Source organism: Trachypithecus francoisi, unplaced genomic scaffold, assembly GCF_009764315.1.
Source record: "Trachypithecus francoisi isolate TF-2019V2 unplaced genomic scaffold, Tfra_2.0 Lachesis_group16, whole genome shotgun sequence".
NCBI lineage: Eukaryota > Metazoa > Chordata > Mammalia > Primates > Cercopithecidae > Trachypithecus > Trachypithecus francoisi.
Window position 1 is genome coordinate 8253960 of NW_022681461.1, and position 20820 is coordinate 8274779.

General features: G+C 55.3%; 1 protein-coding gene across 8 annotated transcripts in view; it reads left to right on the forward strand.

The window, feature by feature from the left end:
* The window catches only part of SEMA4D (semaphorin 4D), a 138948-nt gene that overhangs the window by 50142 nt on the left and 67986 nt on the right, over positions 1 to 20820 (forward strand). Inside the window, exon 1 of one of the 8 annotated variants that reach the window (XM_033236859.1) lies at positions 15165 to 15178. The exons of the other annotated variants lie outside the window; for them this stretch is intronic. The gene's annotated coding sequence lies outside the window, so the exon portion shown is untranslated. Of the gene's footprint in view, positions 1 to 15164; positions 15179 to 20820 lie in introns of those variants that run through there. 8 annotated transcript variants of the gene reach the window in all.

Here is a 20820-nt window from a genome sequence, read left to right on the forward strand (position 1 = left end):
CCCCCATCTCTATAAAAATATAGAAAATTAGCCAGGCATGGTGAAATGCACCTGTAGTCCCAGCTACTCAGGAGGCTGAGGTGGGAGCATGACTTAAGCCCAGGAATTCGAGGCTGCAGTGAGCTATGATCACACCACTGCATGCCAGCCTGGGTGACAGAGCAAGACCCTATGCAAATAAATACATCCAAATAAAATACAAATAAATAAATACATAAAACAGAGAAAGAGATGAGATAGGCTCTATAAGGGGAGTTGGGCTGATTGATGGAGCCAAGGCTGGTGCCATGCCTGTGCCTGGGGAGGAGCACTGTATGCATGGGGAGCACTGAAGTGGGGGTGGGGAGGGCAGTGGGCCAAGGCAGAATCAGGAAGGACGGGCGGAGAGGAGGTGGTGGGTTGGGGAGGTTGAAGTGTTTGGGGAAGACCCCCGGCTTCTGAGGAAAATGGGCCATGGTGGGGGTGCCGGGCACCCAGTTAGGAGGCTGTGAGGTGGTCTGGGAGAGCGGTGCTGGTGCGGGCATGGTGCGGCAGTGCCGATGAGGAGTGGCTCCCTTTGGTGCTTATTTGGAGGTGCACTAGGAGGACTTGCTGCCAGCTTGGATCTGGGGTGGGTCATGGTGTGGGTCGGGGGGCACAGAATGCCCTGGGTTTTGGCCTGAGCCGTAGGAAAGATGGAGGCTCCACGTGGGCTTCCGCCTGGGCTCTCTCAGAGACGTCTCAGCTTTAGGGAGGTGAGGAGCATGGTTTGGAGACACAGGAAGCTTGAGGTGCTTATTAGTGGGGAGGAGGCTGTGGGGTACCTAAGCCTGGAGTTGAGGAGACATCTGAGGACTAGCCCAGGGGTTAGTCCTGACTGGAGCTGGGGCATGGAGCTCTCCCAGGGCAGGCCCCCTCAGAATGCCCTCGCTCCTTCGCTGTCAGGTAGGGACGTGTCTGAACCTGCTCCTGCTGCCTGCTGGCCTGCAAGGATCACAAGGAGAGACCAGCCTTCGGGGGCCTCTGTTGAGATTGGAAGGACAGATAGGCAGCGTGCGAGAGCGGGTCGGGATTTGGACTGGCTGTCGGCTGCGGTGGGAGAGATGGTCTGGGCCTGGGAGGTGAGATGGACAGATCCGCAAGGATAGGACACATGGCAGGGCTCGGAAGGGAAGGCTTCTGGGGAATTGAGGGTCTCCTCTTATCTCTGCAGTCTTTGGGGGCAGCACCTATCCCACAGGGGCACGCCCAGCTGAGACTTCGAGTCCTCTGAGCTGGATGTAGTGTGAGCAGGGAGCCCGCCTGAGGCCTGAGTGCAGCGTGGCATGGGGAGTGGAAAGTGCATCCTGAGGGGAGGCACCTTTCTCCCCCGCCAGCGTGCCTGGCATACAACCCCCCTCTCACACCTCAGTCTCCTCCTGCTGCTGCCTTGTCTTAGAAGTGAGGCCGCCAGGGTCCAGGATGGCCCACACCCCTGCCGAGGGGAAGTGGCTGCTCCTTTGTGCGGGGAGCCTCGGAGCCCTGGAGAAGTCCTGGGAGGCAGCCTACCCTCTCTGCCCTCCTTGGTGGCCCGAGAGAGGCCCCGTGGTATTCATCGTGGAGACGGGATGGTGTGTCTTGTTTTTTTAGCCCATGGTTGAGTAGGGTGGGGTCATAGCCTTGTAGCAGGCCCTGTTCAGAGCCACTCAGTCAGTCTCAGGGTGTTTTTGTTCTTTGGTTTTGCCCCTTGTGGTAGGACAAATGATGGCCCCCGAAAATACCAGGTTCTAACCCCTGGAGCCTGAAAGGGTGACTTTATATATAGAGTTAGAGTCTGCAGATGGCACTAAGTTGAGGATCTTGAGGTGGGGAGATGATTCGGGATTATCTGGTGGGCCTCAAGTACACTCAAAAGTGTTCTTCTCAGAGGCAGCAGAGGGAGATGAGACACAGACGGCACGGAGGCCACAGTCGTGGTGGGTGTGGGGTGGATTTGATCTGCCAATTGGGCTGGGCCTCGGGGTGCCCAGGTAAGGGGTCAGGCGCTATTCTGGGTGTCTGTGTGGGTATTCCTGGGTGAGGTTGGCGTGAGAATCGGTAGACTAAGGCAAGCCGTGGCCCGGGAGGCAGGATGGGCAGACCCGCAGGGATAGAGCACATGACAAGGCCTGGAAGGGAGGGTCCGGGGCATGAGGGTCTCGTCTCATCGCCTGCTGGGGCTGCAGGGCTTGTCCTGCATGGCACCCCCAGCTGAGCCTACAGAGACCTCTGAGTTGGATGCAGAGGCGGGGAGCATGGGTAGGGAACTCGCCTGAGGCCTGAGTATGGCGTGCAAAGTAGCAGGTGGGGTAGGAGGTGGCCCTTCCCAAAGGGAGTGGGCCTCACCCAATCCGTCGAAGTCCTCGATAGAACAAAAAGGCCCGGCTCCCCGAGTCAGAGGGGAGTTCACCTGCCTGTGAATGGAAGCTCCACAGGGTTTCCAGCTTGTGGATGACAGATCCATAATCACGTGAGCCGAGCGCATAATAAATCTCTGTCTCTCCCTGTGCACATGCTGTTGGTTCTGCGTCTCTGGAGAACCCTGACTAACCAAGGAACCACAAACCAAGCAACGCTGCTGCCACCAGAAGCTGGAAGAGGCCAGGAAGGGAGTCTCCCCTGGGGCCTCCAGAGAGCGCATGGCCCTGCTGACACCCTGATTTTGGTCAGTGAAACTGATCTCAGAATCCTGGCCTGAAGAACGTGAGGGAATACACTTCTGTTGGAAGCCATCCAGTTTGTGGTCACTGGTGAGAGCTACCGCCCGAAAACCATACGGGCAGTGTAAACGGTGCTTCCGTGAATACCCTGGCCGTGCTCTGGAGCTGTCATTCAGTGCACGGGTTTCAGGGAGCAGCACTCACGGTCCAAAGAGCTGTGTCTCTTCATTGTAATAGATCTTGCAAGATCCGTTTCTGAAAAGATCCAACAGTTCATCCTTCCCTGTGAGTGCGGGGAGCTCCCTGTTCCAGCACCTTCTCTCGGCGGTGGCGTGAGACACTATAGATCGACTTGTCAGTGTTCGGGGCAGAGTGACAGCTTTGTGGCCTTGATGGCGTCCCCCCAGATCCTGGTGAGTGTCACGTCCTTGTTGGATGTTCTGTGGCTGTTTGGATCTTCTGTGAATCGCCTGTTGTGTGTTATGACCCTGTTGTGTCAGGACGTTCAGGGGAGCCCTGGATTTGTTATAGATACTGATCTTCTTTCTTCTGCTTGGAACACATTTATTCCTAATTCTCTTCTGTGCCAGTTTCTTTTATGAATGTATCATTTGCTGTCCAGGTTAACTCATTTTATGGTCGAATGTGTCTCTCTCTTCTCTTAGGGCTCGTGGGTACCAGCATTTGTTAAGAAGATTATATGGGTTGTCTGGGGATTTTCTGGCAGGAGTTTTCTTGTTTTGTGTGTTTGAATTAAACTCTTGAACGTGTCTAGAATGCTTTTAACATGAAATAATATGCTTGGGGTGGGGGCGGACAATTTTGTTTCCTTCCAGTGTGCCAGCACTAATGAGTCAATAATCCGTCCTTTGACCCATGCATTGAACGACAGCTCTGTGGTCTGTTAGGGTCTCATGTAAACTGGGCTCCGTCTGGGGATCCTCCTTCCCACTCGCTGGTCCACCTGTCTCTTCACGTGCCCACATCCCGTCAGTAGTGGCCGCCGAGCATGTGCTGATAGCTGGGAGGAGTCCCCTTGCGTGCTCCGTGTATGATGACGTGCTTTGTGAGCTGTGATGGCAGGAGTGCTCCTGCGTATGCCTGTATGTGTTTGCCTGTGTTTCTCCTTGTGACTACTGGGCAGAGCATGATAAGGGCGGCTGCACTGTAGCTGTGCTGGAGGGGCAGCCAGGGAAGAGGCCGTGAAGGTGGTGAGGGAGGCCCAGGTGAAGCAGGAAAACAGAGACCACCGGTGGATGCAGAATTATGTCTATGGTAGTTAGGTATAATTTCTGAAAGGCAAAGTGTCCAGGACAATAAATGTAAAGCAGGTTTATTATGGGGGGAGCAATGAAAAGAGAACCCTTCGTGTCAGGGTTTGGTTTCTTGGATTTCCTTTGGGCATGAGTGCCCTGACTCTGCCCGTGGTGGGGGGATGCATGGGCATGCAGTGGGGTGAGCTGTTACTGCACCTTAGGTGTCTGTGCCTGGCCCAGGGCACCTCTGGCAACTGGCACCTCACAGTCCCCAAATGCTCTCTGTGCCCCGTCTTCTATGGAACAGCTCTAGCAGGGCAGGGCACACCCATGCAGGGAGCCCAGGAGGTCAGGGCCTGTAGTTACCCACTGGTGACCTCAGCCCCACCCATGCTATGGAGGGAGGGTAGAGAGTTTCAGGTGCTGGCCCGTACAGGACTTACAGCCAGGACAGGAGGCAGCCGGGTCCTGGCCACCAGCTCAGGGGCAGGCATAGGGTGGGGTGCGGCTGAGGTGCTGCAGGGCCAGGGCTGTCCGCCACCCGCCTACCCCGGGCAGATCCTCCTCTGGCGGCGGCTGCTGGCCCGACCTGCTTCCCGGGTGGCTATTATGGGCGGGTGGAGTCCACGCTGCGCTTTACTGGGAGGGCTCCTTTTCTGTCAGACGGCTGAAGGCTCCACTCTGCACGGACAACAGGACCGTGGTACACCTGCTTTGAGGTCAGTGAGAAGGTGGACGGGACAGCCGGGTCCCATGGGAAGGTGGCTGGAGACTGGGCCCATGGTCAGTGAGAAGGTGGACGGGACAGCCAGGTCCCATGGGAAGGTGGCTGGAGACTGGGCCCATGGTCAGTGAGAAGGTGGACGGGACAGCCAGGTCCCATGGGAAGGTGGCTGGAGACTGGGCCCATGGTCAGTGAGAAGGTGGACGGGACAGCCAGGTCCCATGGGAAGGTGGCTGGAGACTGGGCCCATGGTCAGTGAGAAGGTGGACGGGACAGCCGGGTCCCATGGGAAGGTGGCTGGAGACTGGGCCCATGGTCAGTGAGAAGGTGGACGGGACAGCCGGTCCCATGGGAAGGTGGCTGGAGACTGGGCCCATGGTCAGTGAGAAGGTGGACGGGACAGCCGGGTCCCATGGGAAGGTGGCTGGAGACTGGGCCCATGGTCAGTGAGAAGGTGGACGGGACAGCCGGGTCCCATGGGAAGGTGGCTGGAGACTGGGCCCATGGTCAGTGAGAAGGTGGACGGGACAGCCGGGTCCCATGGGAAGGTGGCTGGAGACTGGGCCCATGGTCAGTGAGAAGGTGGACGGGACAGCCGGGTCCCATGGGAAGGTGGCTGGAGACTGGGCCCATGGTCAGTGAGAAGGTGGACGGGACAGCCGGGTCCCATGGGAAGGTGGCTGGAGACTGGGCCCATGGTCAGTGAGAAGGTGGACGGGACAGCCGGGTCCCATGGGAAGGTGGCTGGAGACTGGGCCCATGGGCATCCCGGTGGCCCTGATTAAGCTCCTTGTTTATCCCACACACAACTTGTGGCTGGACTGTGTGTCCAGTTGAGCACTGGCATCTGTTCTTCTCCAGGGCACCTCGCGACCTGGCCTCCTTCCAGGGGGTAGTGTGGGTGGTCATAATCCCGCCACTGACCGGGAAGTCTCACTCTTGAAGCTGTGGAGAAGTCCCTAGGGGATCTGATGGGCCTGGGCTCTGGGCTGTGAGTCACCTTCTGGGGAAAAGAGCTGCCTTCCTCCTGGGCGGCTTCAGTTCCAGGTCAGGCAGAGGCTGTGCAGGCATGCTGTAGGGGTGCAGGGGGCCCTCGTGCTGCTGAGCATGGTCCTGGTGGGCATCAGAGGTTGCTCTAGCCCAGTGAAGGCCCTTCAAGTCTCACCGACTGTGTGATGACAGGCTTGTCCAAGCCCAGGCCCAGGGCCCAGGTTTGCAGACGACACTGGCACATGTGTGCACCAGGGTCCCCAGCATTGACTCACATCTGCCCGAGTCTGGTGTTTACTCGCTGGGAAATGGTGAGAAGGATGGGGAGGGCCGCAGCCATGCCAGACACTGTCTGGTGCTGATCCCTTTCCAGGATGCTTGTGGTTATGAACCCCAGGAACCCTCCCCTCCCCGTGCATGTGTCCTGCCAGCCCAGGGTGAGTAGGTCTGATTCTCTGCTAGCTGTTGGGGCCTGTGGAAGTGAAACTCATTGTCTTTTCCATTTTTACCTTGAACTCTGTGTTTCTAGCAAGTAGAGGAAGAGGACCCCGGCCAGGCAGATGATTTATTTTTATGCATAGTTTCAGATGGTGGCCTCCCCTCCTCCCCTCCTTGCTGCTGACCATCTCGCTCTTTTGAGATGTTGCTGCTGCATGGTTTTCTTACAATTTTTTCTATTCTACTGCATTTTGACAAATGAGGTCCGTATTCTTCCTGCAAAGCCACCATGTTTAACAGAGGACTCTTGGAACCTGGCAAGCTTGGGAAGAGCAGGTGGCTTCCTCCTCTTCTGGCAGGTGGGCCAGTGGGGCTGGAGGAGTAGGGGGGCTCCAGCAGCCTCTACCATCCTTGTGGCAGCCATGGTGCCCAGGGCCAACCCACTGAGCCCCTCCCAGTGCTTTGGCTAGTGAACTTGACCCAGGCCATATGGGGCAGCAAACCGTGTCTCTGGCCTGAAGATGTGGTCTGGGCCAGGGGAAAGGGAAGGAAACAGCCCCAGCTCACTGGGTGTTGACGATGGGGAGGGGTGATCAGGAGCATGCTGAGCTCACCAGCCTGGCCATTGCTGGTCTACACATCTATAAACTGTACAAGATTTCCAGCACGTTAAGTAACAGAGCCTTACAGTCCGATGGGAAAGAGAAATGTTTAAACACAGCCATGGGAAGGTGCTTGGTGAGGCACTGTCAAAGGTGGACATGGCCGTGAGCCCCTCTTGCCAGCCTCTAGCCCTCTGTCCACACGGTGGGGCCTGGAGTTGCTGGGCTTCCCTTTCACTTAGATCAGAAGCTGAAGTTGAACAGTGTGGGGTGGGACGGGAGCGTGGGAGGGGAGTTAGGGCCCAGGCTGGAAAGCTGGACGCAGAGTGGTTAGATAGGTATTAGGGGCTGAAACTACAAAGAGGGTACTGAGGACACCCAGGGACAGCGCAGCCACAGCCTCCAGTGAGGACACCCAGGGACAGCGCAGCCACAGCCTCCAGTGAGGACACCCAGGGACAGAGCAGCCACAGCCTCAGTGAGGACACCCAGGGACAGAGCAGCCACAGCCTCCAGTGAGGACACCCAGGGAGAGCGCAGCCACAGCCTCCAGTGAGGACACCCAGGGAGAGAGCAGCCACAGCCTCCAGTGAGGACACCCAGGGAGAGTGCAGCCACAGCCTCCAATGAGGACACCCAGGGAGAGAGCAGCCACAGCCTCCAGTGAGGACACCCAGGGAGAGCGCAGCCACAGCCTCCAGTGAGGACACCAGGGAGAGAGCAGCCACAGCCTCCGGTGAGGACACCCAGGGACAGCGCAGCCACAGCCTCCAGTGAGGACACCCAGGGACAGCGCAGCCACAGCCTCCAGGCAGGTCCCAGGAGCCCTGAGGAGGACACATGGGGTGGTGGGGAATTGGTCCCCTCCCTACCTGCTGCCTCCAGGCTGCCCTTGCTTCCTTCCCATGGTCTGGGGCATTCTGATCCTGACACAGTGATCTAGGGGTGGCCCATCATGTGGGAACGGGGGCCTGGCCCATACAGACATCTCCAGCCAGAGCTCAGCGTTGCCTCTGCCATCATCACCTGGGCCACATCCCCTTTCCTTCTGATCCCAGACACATTGGGCTCTGTCTTGCCTGCTGTTCTGTCTGCCTGGGAAGCTAATGTTGTTGGTGCCCAATTCCTGAAGAGTCCTCCCTGATGGCCCGTCCACCATGCGAAGCCGTGGAAATTGCCCGCTGCTGGGAGGAACAGTGCCACCCGGCTGAGTCCTGCATGTGTGTGGAAGTGGAGGCCAGGGGTTGGTATTCGTAAGGTCTGGGAGTTTGGTTTAAGGCAGATCTTTCAATGTGGGTGGCTGGCCTGATTTGGATTGGGACATGTTTACAGTGTGTCATAAGACTTTAAGATCAGTGGACACAGCAGAGGGCGTGAAGCCAGCCTGATGGTGGTTTGCTGAGGGAGCGACTTGCCCAGGGGAGTGGCTTGTTCTTAGAAGGACTCCCTGGGTGAGCAGGTCAGACGACTTTCGGGAGCTCTGATCAGTCAAGTTGCATGCTGCTTTGCCCTCTTGGGTGGAAATTTGCGGCAGTAGTCCAGTTAAAGTGTACTTGTGCAGTTCTGACACCTCACCCTTCAGGTCCAACTCAGCCTCCTCACCAGGCCAGCTTGTCTCCTGTAGTTTTCTTGGCACCCTGTGTGTTTCTACTCAGGACTTGTCACAGTGTGTCATCACACACACGCAAGCACACGCCGTGGGACATTGATGTCTTGCCCACTGGATGGGTTCCATAGGGTGGAGCCAGCCCCACTTTGCTCTGCTGGCACTTAGCACGGTGCCTGGCATGTAGCAGGTAGTTAGGAAATACTTGCAGAGGAACATGAATAAGTTTTGCATGAGGTGCCAGGGAGCTCAGAGGAGGAAGCGGCCTCCCTTTTTTCCGGGAGACCAGGGGATGCTTTACCCAGAAGGGCCCCGCTGCTGTGGAGAACGCAGCCTCCCTGGGGGCTGAGTGTGGAGGGCAAGCAGAGGGCAGGGCCCAGGGGCCAGGGGCATGGGAACATGGGTGTGGGTGGGACTGGATCAGATGGCATTGTGAGGGTAAAGGGTTGGGATTTTAAGCAAAAGGCAGCAGAGAGCTGCTGAAGGCTTTTTGGCAGAGGCATGTCAAGACCAGATTTGGAATTTTGACATACTCATGCAGCTATACCATCGGGGTGGGTGAAAGTGTGGGTGGAAGAAGGCGCAGGGGCTGGAGAGGAACGGGAGGGAAGACAGTGTGGTCACTGCTTCCTGGCAGGGGCGGGGAGGGAGCCTCAACTGGGTCTGTGAGGCAGAGGAGCCAGCACCACTCCAGGGCTCGTCCTGGGTGGGTGTGGATGGAGGTGCTGCAGCCCGGGTGGCTCCCAGGGTGAGGGTCAGGCTCCCAGGGAGGACACTAGGCCACTTATCGTGGCTCCATTCTCTGTGGACTGTCCTTGGTGGAACTAAGAGCAGGCAGGTCTCCATGTGTCCTGGACACGGCTCCTCACCGAGCAGGTGTGTCCACTTGTTGGCTGTGGTGAGGGTGATTGAGGGGCGGCATGCCAATGTAGACTGACTACATGACTAAAGCGAGTGAACGCTTAAATTGACACTAAGATGTGGTAAGCCTGACGGTGGGTCGGTCGGTTTCCATTCAGCTAAAACTTGTGCAGTGGGGGCATCGCTGACTTTTTTTGTAAAGAGAAAATGACCTGTAAATAGGCTTTTAAAAATAGACACTTGGTATTGCTTTTTTGTAAATCAGATTGACCTGTCAGTGCACTCTGGGGTCCGGCCAGTAGCGATGGTCTTTAGACCGGTCAGCCGCTGGCTGAGCTAACACCTTTTAGATGGAAATGGAGTAAATGCTGCGCCACATTGTTTCTGTGGGTGGCGAATGCATGTGTTAGCTTCTTTGCATAATTAAAAACCTTAACTTTTTGTGAAATCTTTAATCACAGAAGAAATGCTACTTTCCTATTTGAGTGTTTCTGTTAATACTACCGTTGCTTTAAGAAAATTACCTTCGGGGCTCATTACTTTCCTGGACAGTTTACAGGCCAGAGTGGTCTCCACTCAGCCACTAGATCTTAGAGGATTCTAAGAAACCCTATTCGTTAAGCCAGGTAACTCATATATTCTGAATCCATAAACATGTCTGAAAATTGTGAAGCATATTGTAGAGTTTATAGAAGTTCTTAATAATACATACATTGTGCTGGGTGTGGTGGCTCACGCCTGTAATCCCAGCACTTTGGGAAGTCAAGGTGGGCGGATCACGAGGTTAGGAGTTCAAGACCAGCCTGGCCAACATGGTGAAACCTTGTCTCTAATAAAAATACAAAAATTAGCCGGGTGTAGTGGTGGGCACCTGTAATCCCAGCTACTCAGGAGGCGGAGGCAGGAGGATCACTGGAACCCAAGAGGCAGAGGTTGCAGTGAGCGGAGATCAAGCCGTTGTATTCCAGCCTGGGTGACAGAGCGAGACTCCATCTTAAAAAAAAGAAAAAGAAAAAGAAAAAGTAAAAATATACATTGTATTTGATTCTAGTCAAAGAATATAAAGAATATTTTGATTTATTGCCTCAAATATCCCTAACACTAGAAATGTTCTTTGTCTCAGGAATGACAGAATAAAGCGTTCATAGTGTGGGTTTGACAGGCATAGCTTTCAGCCCATGATGTACTGGATTAATATTTTAGCTAATTGCATGACCCCAGCTCTGTCGTGAGCAGGAGTTGCAGTCACCAGGCTCCCGTGGTGAATGTCGTCCTGCTCACGTTCTTGTTCCATTCTGCGAGGCAGCCATCACGAGCTGCCATGGGAGGTGCTCCGCCCTGAAAGCTCTCTCCAGGCCAGCCTGAGTGTGGCATCCACATGAGCACAAGTCCAGCACCAGCTGACCTCCAGCCCTTCACTCTTCACCCTTCCTGGGTCTTCAGTTTCTCATCTCCAAACTTAAAGTTTGCGTTCATGGTCACAAAAGGCTCCTGGGAGAGAAGGAGGGCGCTTGGCTTGACTGTTCTCTACAGTGCGCCTTCGTTGCTTCCCTCTTCCCTCTTCCACCCTCAGCCCCCAGGGAGGCTGCTGCCTCCACGGCAGCTGGGTGCCCTTCTGGGTAAAGTGTCCTCTGCTTCCTCTCTGCATCTTGCTGAGATGGCCCTGTCCCTCTATCCCTACCCCTGTAGGTTATTAGAAATCTTCTAGCGAGAAGGGCACAAAGCCTGGTGCCGGGTGGCACTGTGCGTGTTAGCAGGTTGGATGGCTCATCCTTGGGACTGAGTCGCTCAGTTTAAGGAATTTTAGACTTGGCATCTGGGTTCAAGCGTGTCCCTGTCCTGACTATGTCCCGAGCTGCGGGCCAGGGCAGAGCACCACATCTTTCATACAGTGTCCCTGTCTTGTTCATCTCTGAGACTCAGAGACCTAATTTGTGTGGCTGTCACCTGTGCCTGCTCAAGTCGCATTGCTACTTTCCTTTAGCACCTGGACACCTCAGCCAGACCTCCCTCCCTGGGACCCCTTGACCAGAGGCAGTACCGGGAACCTGTGCCCCTTGCTGCTGGCATACATGGGCAGGTGCCCGTGTCACTGAGCCCAGCCATGTCCCAGGCCTGCACCCTCCCCTCTCAGGGTGCACTGCAGCAGTGGGAGTGCCTGTTGCTGCTGCCTGCTAGGGTTGGTGCTCGGCGGGGTTGGGTGCAGAGGCTGGGATCTGGAGGCCACACCTGCAGTGTCAGAGACTCAGGGCAAGCCTCACACCTGCCCTGCTGCTTGTCCTGTGGTTGTTTGTTTATTCAATACTAAGTGTGGGCGACCAGGATTGGGCAGTACTCACTGCATCGTGCTTCCTTACAGGCTGAGGACAGGTGCCTGCTGCTGTGGGAGGAAAACCTGGCCTGCAGAAAACTAAAAACTGCCAGAACTGCACGAGCCACTCTTCACTGCACTGTGCAATGCCTACTAGTATCAGGCCACTCATGGGGGTGAACATGCTGGACGACAGAACAGCCAGGTCCTCGCAGCCCCTAACAGAGGAGGCCACGTGCTTCCTGGTTCAGGGTCATCTGCCCAGCTGGGAGCAGGCCGACTGGCTGCAGCACTGTCCAGCAGCTCTGTGCATGCTCACCTCCCAAGTTTGCCCTCATTGCTATCTCTTGACTGAGCTGCCTTCGTGATTCCTGAGTCCAAGGCTGGACATGAGAGCTCAGGGGGCCTGAGTGACTTGCCCAGGGCTACAGCTGCTTCCTTGGGACTTCCGCTCTGGCCCCATTGTCCTGTGGCCCTAGGCAGCTCACCCATCCTGCCATGGAGCCCCCGGATGACTGCAGTAGTGGCCAGGCCTGCAGGGTCCTCTGGCACTAAGGAGCTTGCCCTTGCCAGGCGCCCTGCCGCTCCGTGGGTGGACAATGGTGTGCATGGCTCGGGTGCTGGGCCACAACCCCCCACACCCTCCTCTAAGGCAGGCTTTCTCCTCCTTCCTCAGCCCGGGGACTGGCCCCTGCCCCATGAGCCCCTGAATTAGCCCACACAGGGAGACAATCGGGTCCACATCGCTGAACAGTCCGGCTGTTTAAAAGGAAGAGAATGGGACAGGCTTGATCCACAACCTGTGGAGAAGGCTCACCACGGGACCTTGTCCCTGCACTGAAGGGCGCCTTGTTGTGGCTGGAGCAGTCCTGGCCTGAGCCCCGACTAATAACAGAGCCCTTGAAACCCCTGCAGTCAGGACTGACGTCTCAGGCGGGCAGAGGCCCTGCGTGAGGATGGGACGGCTGGGCCAGATGGTGTCCTGAGTATCCATCCTCCGTGGTGGCTGGGGACATGCTGACCAGCGTGGGACCAGGAGCATGGCCCCTAGAAAGGTGAGGCCAGCCGGGCAGGGGCAGGGGCTTGGGATTTCTTTGTCATTTGGTAAGTGGTCTTGTGTTCCCATTTCTCACCGCTCACTGGGGTTGGGTGAGAATGAGCTGAGTAAGTGGCCTTCATTCTAATGTGAGGGGACCAAATGACCTGCTGTCCTTCTGGCCAACCAGATGAAAAACACACTTGAGTGGGCCTTACAGGCTTCACCCCAGAGCTTTGCACTTCTGTGCTTTGAAGGCAACAGAAGTGCAGGATGTTGTCTGAGAATTCCGTCCATCTGTAGCTGGCCAGAGAGCATCTGAGAAGCCAAGGCTGAGGCTGTGATTCTGGGGTGGGAGTTGGGGGGCGAGGGGGGAGTTGCGGGGAGCGCTTCCTTGGCCTGGGGCTATCCCTGCTTTCTTTACCTGGACAACCGATTGGGACGTGGCACTGCAGATATGGACACTGGGCAGTGTTTATGCCCTTCCTTCATTTAAATTTCATATATCTCTAAGTTTCTCTGTTTTGCACAGCCTCTGTAAGGAAAGGCTGGGCCTGCAACCTGTGGGCGTGGCCCTGGGAGGGATGCACCCAGACCAGGTTGTCCAGGAGCAGGCAGCAGGCTGGTTGGGGGCCGGGTGGGGCGTAGGTAGAGCCTGTAGGACTTGCTCTGCATAAAGCCATGGGTGTGGCTGCTGTTCAGGATCTTTGCTGACACAGACACCTGGGTGGCCTGTTGTCACTGGGTTCTGTAAATCAAAGTACATGCCCAGCATTGTGTCTAGTATGGTCCAGGTGTGTGAAAGTCAGAGAACCCTGGGAGTCTCCGTCTCTGGGATTTGGGGAAGGGAGAAACAAACCAGAAACTCCACAGCTCCTGCTTAGGAGCCTCAAGGAAAGAAACAGGGCAAAGCAGCCAGAAGGCTGGGAACGGGAGGGCCAGTTCTGGGACTAGAATTTACATCGGAATGGGGGCTGTGAATGGGGATGCTTGTAATCCTTCCAGAATTGGGGTAAAATTTGCATCTGAATGACTCATCAAGTCAAGATTCCCATGGAATGTACTGGTTTTCTGGTTATTTTCCAGGTCCTTTTAATGGTCATTTGCATGTTTACTCAACCAGCATTCTTAAAATTAATATTACCTTACGACTGCCTTTATCGTGACTCTCTTAGTGGGGATTTCTGTCCTCTACATGCCCTGGGGGGTGTGTAGCCCCTGTGCACTCCCTGCTTTGGCCGGCCCCTTCCCCCATGCAAGGGGCCCAGGTAGACTCTGAGCTCTTAGACCAGCAACTCAGCCTTCAGATGTGTTTGGTTGGAACTTCCCAGTATTAAAAATATATGGATTAATTACCTCGCAGCATTTGAAGGTTTTTTTTTTTTTTTCAGGAGAAAAAAATCACGAACTATGGCACACACTAGGCCACATTAAGAAGGCTGGGAGGTGCAGTGGCCTCTTCAGACAGGACCTGGCCCAGCTGCCCTGCCTCCCCTTTACATTCCCTGACAGGGCCCTGGAGACTCCACTCAAAGGTTCATGGCTGCACATGCCAGGGGTCTGCAGGAGGATGAATGATGCCCCAGTACCTTGGGGCATCCCTCATGCCTGGAACCTGTGAACATTTCCTTACATAGTAAAGGGATTTTGCAGATACGAGTCAGTTAAGAACCTTGAGATAGGGAAATTCTCCTGGATTTTCCAGGGTGATCCCTAAATGTAATCACAAAGTTTCTTATGAGAGAGAGGCAGGCGAGCAGAGAGGAGAGACGGTGCTACACTGCTGGTCGGGGGAAGCAAAACTTTCCCTCTGCTTTCTCACGTTCTGTTTCTAGGGCCTGCCAATTAAACTGACGAATGACAATAACAGGAGAAAAGACAGACTAACATTTTCACATGCACGAAGTTTCACGAAAGAAAGTGAAAACCCAAAGACGCAGTAGATTTGGGGGCCTGCATACCGTTTTGACAAAGGTCTCAGTGGAGATTGAGAAGGCGCCCAATGCCATTATGCTGACGTCTTCTCTTCTAGAGGTTTCTAGGGGCCTGGCTGGCTCCTAGACCGAGACCCCTCCCTCCTCTACCTACCCGTGTGCTGGATGGGGACAGCATACATTGTGGAGACGGTGGATGGGCCCCACTGGCTGGCAGCGGGTGACTGGGGAGACTGGGTGGGCCTTGTCGTACATTACTGCTGCTCCAGGACCAAGGTCTGGCTGGTCTTAAAACATGAACAGCTGGAGACACTGTGGTATGTGTGGTCCACGTTATTGGCACTCCTGGTGTGCTCCATGTGTTACGGCGTCTCTCCCCAGAGCGGGGTAGTCCTCACATGCCAAGTGCTATGTGTGAGTCATGCACAGATTCCTGCCCATGTCTACATGTTGGCTTCTGCAGCTCATCATAGCGTCCATGTCACCCAGTCCAGAGGGGAGTGGTGGCGCTCTGGCTGGAGCTGCCCAGTGTGATCCGCACTTAGTGCAGAGCTGCTGGGGTTCACTGGTACCAGCATCCAGAGACTTTGAGAGATACTGTCTTAGTTAGCCTCGGGACAGTCTGCACCTAGGGCCATGCTCTTGTGTGTAGTGGGACAGCAGAGGGCTTTGTGTCTCCCTGTTGCCTCCGGACCCTGTGACCCTCTGGGCTTCTGCCCTGGATGGTGTCCACCCTGTACTTGGACAGTCCCTGATGGCTTTGGTGGAAGCCCGTGCTCAGCCACGTGCAGGGGCGGGAGGCCCCTCCCAGAGGGGGTTAAGCAAAATGCCAGGAGGTGGATGCATCTGACCTGGTGTGCTTGTGCACAGTCCCTATCCAGGACACACACCCTGGGCTCAGAAGCCATAGCATGTGGCACCAGCTGTGTTCACAGTCTGCAGTGACTGCTGGTTAGACAGAGGTCATGGGAGCCCCTCTCTGCTGATTGGAGACCCCTCCCCGCCGATTGGAGACCCCTCCCCACTATCAAGGACTCCATCAGTACTGACCATGCTGCAGTGACCCACTGGCCGCCTGGCCCCCTGGAAGTGGGCAGGTCCCCTGGTGGCCCCACACTCAGTCCGTCTGCCGCAGGCTGCGGTCTCTGCAGTTGCACTCATGGGGGACTTGTGGCAGCCTCAGAGGGTCACTGCTACATCCGTGCCCCTATGGCAGGGGCATGCACACATCTGTGCTCCAGCCTGCTGTAGACAGTGAGGTGAGAAGTCCCTGTGAAGAGCTGGCTTTTGCTCTGTGCCCAGGATGCACCAGCAGCACTTGGCAAGCCCTAGAGCCAGCTCTGCTATGTTCCCGACCATCGTGCACACCGTGACGCTTCTGTGTTCGCACCATGATAACAGAGGTCCCCTTCAGGTTGCCTTATAAAGGTAGGGTCACTATCCGGACCTGACTGGCTGCAGAAGAGATTTCTGGCCCTGGTGAATAGTGCTGTCGCAAACACGGGTGTACACATGTCTCTGAGACTTCTTTGTGTACATACACAGAGTGGGATCTCAGGATCACATGGTTATTCTAATGTTTTAAGGGACCGTTGTGATTCCCACAGTGGCTACACTATATTGCATTCCCACAGCAAAGTACAAGAGTTCCAGCTTCTCCACATCCTCACCGACACTTGTGTTCTGTTTTTTTTTTTTTGGTAGTGGCCACCTTGATTGGTGTGAGGAGGTTGGGAGGTTGTTTTTGCTTTTTAACCTCATTTTCACATGGGTATTAAGTATCATTTGCCTGCAGCACCAGATCTATTTTTATCATTGAGAGCCTGCAGATCCCCAGAGGGTGTGCCCGCTGCACTGGTGACCAGAGATAGAGGCAGGGCACTCAGAGGAGGAAGAGCGGTGCAGCCAGTGGTCTTATTGCTGCCCTTATGACAGAGTGCTGGAGGGTGCCCCTCACACTTGCCTCAGACAGTTTCAGGACCTCACTGTGGCCACCCTGATCATCCTGAGTTTTCAGATCTCAGCTCCCAGCTCCCCAGGGTCCTGTCCTCAGATCTCCAGGCTTAGTCAGGGTTACAATTCCACTATCTAGTAAAAATGACCCAATCCATTCCATGGTAATACGTTTACATAATAGTACTTATATTAGTAGTTAACATTTATGGTGCCAAGCGGTGTTATGAATAATCCAAGTACCTTTTGTGGCCACCTCTGTCTTATGGATGGAAGCCAAGGGGCAGAGGGCTAAGTGGCCAGTCCAGGACTTTACAGTTGGTAAGGGTGGGCCCAGAGGGTGCAGCTGGGCCGCCGGGCTCCTGTGCCATGTAAACATGCCTCTCCTGGGGGAACAGATGGACAGGTCAGGGCTTGTCATGGCAGAGCAGCGCCGAAGGGAAGGTGCACTGAGGTGTGGACACAGAGAGACGAGGACAGCGTAGATGAACCAGAGCTTGTTTTGGGGCCTTGACTCTACGGATCCCAGTCTCGCCAAGGGAGGGGCTGGGAACATGTCCTTGAGGAGGCTGGAATGTGCTCTGGGGGCTTCAGGGCCACCTTCTTTTTTGCTGAGGTGAAACCATCAAAAGAGAGAATCTTGCTGGGTACGGTGGCTCACACCTGTAATCACAGTGCTTTGGGAGGCCGAGGTGGGAGGACCATTTGAGCCTAGGAATTCAAGGCCAGCCTGGGCAACATAGCAAGACCCCATCTCTACAAAAAAATAAAAATAAAAAATTAGCTGGGCATGATGGCTCACACCTATAGTCCTAGTTACTCAGGAGGCTGAGGTGGGAGGATCACTTCAGCCCAGGAGTTCGAGGCTGTAGTGAGCTATGATTGCACCATTGCATTGCAGCGTTAGTGACAGGGTGAGACCCTGTCTCCAAAAAAAAAAAAAAAAGGGCGGGGGGAGATTCTGGGAAAACTGCTCTTGTTTGGGAGAACAATACTGAAAAATGCCTCCAGTAAAAAAATTTCAAAGATACAGGGAAGTTCCAAGAAGATATTTAAAATGCCCCTAAAATTCCACCTCCCAGAATTTGTTCTGACATTTTGGTGTCCCTCCTCCTGGAGGTCACTCTACCTGCATTTGTGGGTGGTGTTCTAGCCAGCCCTGGGTGTGCCCCGGGTGGCTCACCCGCAGGAGCAGGAGCAGGAGCCGCCAGGGTTAGGAGTCAGCCTGGGAGTGAGCTTGGAACGTGCCAGCCAGGCCATTCCCTGGGTGTGACCTTTTATGACTGGTTTTTTTTACATGAGTAAGCTTGCACTTAAGTGCTGTTTTATCTTCTCCTCTTTGCATTTAATAAAATGTTTATCTGTACTTGTCAATAAACATCGACTTGCGTGGATTGTACTGCCGCATAGCATGCTATAATGTTATTATTGATTTAACCTGTTTCTGATGGGTGCCTATTTGTTTTTTGGTATTTTTTCCCTGAGATGGAGTCTTGCTCTGTCGCCCAGGCTGGAGTGCAGTGGCATGATCTTGGCTCACTGCAACCTCTGCCTCCTGAGTTCAAGCAATTCTCCTGCCTCAGCCTTTTGGGTAACTGGGATTACAGGTGCGAGCCACCACACCCAGCTAATTTTTGTATTTTTAGTAGAGATGGGGTTTTGCCATGTAGGCCATCCTGATCCTGAACTCCTGAACTCAGGTGATCTGCCTGCCTCAGCCTCCCAAAGTGCTGGGATTACAGGCTTGGGCCACCGCTCCCGGCCCATCTAATGGTGCATATTTGGATGACAGATTTTTACTGATAAGGCACCATGGAGAGAAACATCCCTGGGCAGGGCATCTCTCTGAGCTTGTGGGGTTACTGAGGACCCGGAAATACCCCTGTTAGACTCTGTAGACATCAGAGGCCAGTTTCCCTCTCCCCAGTGACTGTGGCTGGTCCTCTTCCCTGCTTGGGAAGATGTTGGCTGTTCGTCCTCCCAGCCCGGCTGCTGCCCCGTGCAGGCTCGTGCCCTGGGTGGGTTTTGCAGCTGGACAGTAGCCACCCCTAGAGTAACAGTCAGTTGTCTCCCACTAACGCTTGGAGGGCATCTGACTCACCCACTAAGCAGGGTCCAGGCCCCTCGTCACAGTGTGTATGTGGTTGGGGGGCTGTCTGGAGGGTTTGGTCTTTGGCTGTTGGGGAGCAGGGGCGGATGCTTGAAGTTTCTGGCTCGCAAGTTGAAGAGTATTGCTGAAAACTTCCTCTAGCTCTGAAATTTTGTGGTGTATGTTCTGAATGTCCAGTAATTCCCCTCCCTGTGTGAAATAGTTCCAGAACTTTCTGTCACTTGCAGATGCTTTGGGCATGACTTGCCATCCCAGCCTGAGGCCTGTTCTCCTCAGCCAGGCTTGTGACCGCTCCTGCCCACAGAGCTGCCCGTCAGGGTTAAGCAGCAGCTTTGGAGGCTTTGATATAGTTTTTAGGGTTACAGAGTTTTCAATGAGTTTTCTTGTTGTGTGCATTTTCAGAGTGCTACTATTTGGCACAGCTTGACCCCAAACAGAAACCCGCAACTTCATTCTTCTGAGCATGTAACTGGCCACTCCTCATCTACCATGTAGACTTCAGTTTGCAAACTGCTTAATTTCTTTCTTGTGCTTTTTAAAGCTGGCAAAAAATTATTGCACCATGCGCTCTGGAATGAGCTGGTAGCAGCGTGCACTTCTCTGAACAGCATGCTTCCTGAGCTTCCGGAGGTCGGATATGTCCCTCGGCCACTGTCACCCGACTGGGGCCCAGGAACCTGCTCTTCATGAAGTGCTCACCAGGCTCCAAGCTTGAGGTGAACTTGAGATTCTGTTAAGAAAACGATTTGAATGAGCACAGCTCAGCCCAGGTGTGCTCAGGCACTTGCTTTGGCCCACTTGGGTTTGCCTCTGATGCAGGGTGGGGAACTTTGCTTTCCATACCTCTAGTATCAGACACTGCCCCCTACCCCTCGACACTGATATGACTTCTGGAAGTTTCCAAGCCTTGCTTTCTTATCTGCAAAAGAGGGATGGTGACAGCCGTGGGTCCTGGCTCCTAGAGCAGCGGGAAGGGTTCCTGTAAGAAGCTGGCACCGGCCTGGGGTGTGGTGTGCTCAGTAGACAGCAGCTGCCGCCCCCACCAGCCCCTGCCACTGCTGTTGGTGTTGTCGCTGGGTGATCTGAGTTACTGTCTTCACGGCCCCTCTCCTGGCCGCAAGAAGGCACTCGTCCTGATGGGGATGTCGACGCTCCCCTAGACGTCGTCTGCTTTGGGGGAAGCTAGGATTAGAGGCTTCTTGGCATCCAGAGTCAGCCGAGGTGGCCGCCGGCCTGGTACAGCTCCTGGTGGGGGGTCTGGGCAGAGTCAGCCGAGGTGGCCGCCGGCCTGGTACAGCTCCTGATGGTGGGTCTGGGAGGGCTGACTGGGCAGGGAGGATAGGAGAGCCAGGCCACATGCCACTTCTGTCCAGTGCCCATGCCCAGGCTGCCCCATGGGTAACCTGCATTTGGGGAAGGAGCTGGGGGTTATGCTTGACTCTCTGCACTCTTGGATGAACCGCTTAGTGCCCTGTGACCCAAGGCCAGGAGTGAGCGTGGAAAGGGAGACCCCTGCCCCAGGGACCTATGTCCATCCTCTCTGTCGTCTGGACCTCTGGAGCAGTCTTGCGGAGCCTGCAGTGGTGTGGTTGGCAGGGTCCAGGGGCCCTGAGGGACCCAGGGGCGGAGCCCTAGAGAAGCCTGGCGCTGGCTGCTGACAAGGTGGAGATGAGGACCTAGTGGCTGCTTTGTTGCGTTCTTCCCCATGGCCAGCCCATACTGGGATCTGGTTTTCTGCTCTTCTGGGGGGCGTCTGTCACCCTGTCCCTGGAGGTGGGTTGGCCGTATGCAGCATGGTCCTGTAGGTGGGGCTGGGGGCCATTGCCCTGGTGCAGGAGAAAGCGCTGTCTTGGAGATGGTGGGCCAGGCCATGTGCAGAGTGGCTGGGAGCTGGCCTGCGCTGTGTGACCTTGAGCAGGCTCCATGCCTGTGCCTCATCCTCCTCCTGACTGTGACAAAGGGGCTGGTTCCTCGTGGTTCTGAGTTCCTGCGACTGGATATCTGTAGCCCTGAGATCCATGCTGGCTGCAGTGGAGGATGTGTGCCTCCCCTCTGCTGCCCGCGTGGCACCCTCTCTAGTGGCTGGGGTGTAGCACTGGGCTCTCGGCAGGTTGTACGGGTCTTGCCCTCGTCCCTCCAGTTCAGGTTCTCCTGCGGGGCCAGGGACTGTGTTTGGGCAGTGCTGGGCAGCATCAAATGTGAGGCCCAGAAAGAAGCTGCATGGGCTATAGCAGGGGCCAGCGGGAGCTGGTGGCCAGTGGTGGTCCTCAACTTGTGACCACTGAGATGGTTGGAAAGAGCCTGCCCAGGAAATCGTTCAGTGTGGGGGCCGTATCCCTCCA